We start from the raw sequence: 1364 nt of genomic DNA, 5'->3' as shown, positions 1-1364 counted from the left end.
TATATATATAATGATTTTTAGTAGACTGTACAATGGCGTTGAAAGCCTAATCTTTTCAGGTGCAGAGCTGATGTTGTATGGTTAAATATCAGCTTTCACATTAAAATATTTATCACTGTGTTATAGAAGAGAGTTCCAACAGCTTTAATAGATTTGCAAAATGTTTTACATACATAAAAATAGTACTGTACCATGTTTCCTCATGTGTCATCCTCACAAGGCCATGGTACTGCTGATGCTTCTATGAACTGGAAGCTAAACCAAGTGCCAAAACCAGCTAATTCTTTTCCTGTAGTTGTTGGGAACTGTTGGGGGGGAAAAAAATGATGTGTAATAAATTTTCTAACAATGTGAGAGATTCATGCTTGGACTTTATATATTTTTGGTGATGATATTAAACATTATGTTACCCTCATCAAGTATTTGGCACTTTGCATATAAAAAGATGAGAACTGCTGTGTTTTTAACCTTTTAACTCTGAAGAGTTCTGGACAAATGTGGAAGTGTGCATGGAAAAGTTTGAATGGAATGAGGGTGTTTTTGATTGGAGATATGAATGGAAAAGTAGGGAATGTGAAGGTGGATGGAGTAGTTGGTGAGTGGAGTGTGCCTCAAGAAGTGGATGAGAATGACGGTGCTCTAATGGGCATTTGTGCAGGGAGGGGGGGTTGGTAACAGCCAATACCCTCTTTAGACTCAAAATGATCCATAGGTATACGTGGTGAGTGATGGGAAAGGAGGGTGGTAAACTGAATGAACGGAAGGCAATGATTGATTATGTGTGTGTGGATGATAGAATGAGAAGGTGTGTAATGGATGTGAGAGCATACAGAGGTTGGGGGAGTGGACTTTCTGACCACCACGTGGTGGTGGTGAAAGTCAAGGTTCAAATGATATGGAGGAGGAGGAGAAGGGAAGGACAAGAGGAAGTAGTTCATACAAGGAAGGTAGAAAGGCTGCAAGAAGATGGAGAAAATGGTGGAACATAAGAGAGGATTGCAGGAGAGATTGGGTAAATATGATATGGAGCAGATGGGGAACATGGAAGGTGTGTGCAAAATATTCACAGAAGAAATCTTTGCAGCATGTGAGGTGGGGTTTGGAGTGAAGAGAAGGCAAAAGGGAGTGCAAGGAACAGCATGGTGTAATGAAGAGGTGAGACAAGCATTGGTGCAGAAGAAGAAAGCATATAGTGAGTGGATGAGAAACGGGTGTGGAAGTTGAGGGACAGAAGAGAGAAAGATATGTAGAGAGGAAGAGACCGGTGAAAAAATTTGAGAGAGAATGAAGCGAGTGGATGAGGACTTAAGAAGGAATTTGAGTGTAAAGTGGAGGGAATGTAAGAAAATGTTCTGGAAAGAGGT

Source organism: Coenobita brevimanus, chromosome 38 (genome assembly GCF_032717465.1).
Source record: "Coenobita brevimanus isolate Jiangsu-jjx chromosome 38, ASM3271746v2, whole genome shotgun sequence".
NCBI classification, from domain to species: domain Eukaryota; kingdom Metazoa; phylum Arthropoda; class Malacostraca; order Decapoda; family Coenobitidae; genus Coenobita; species Coenobita brevimanus.
Note: the sequence above shows the minus strand (reverse complement) of the source record.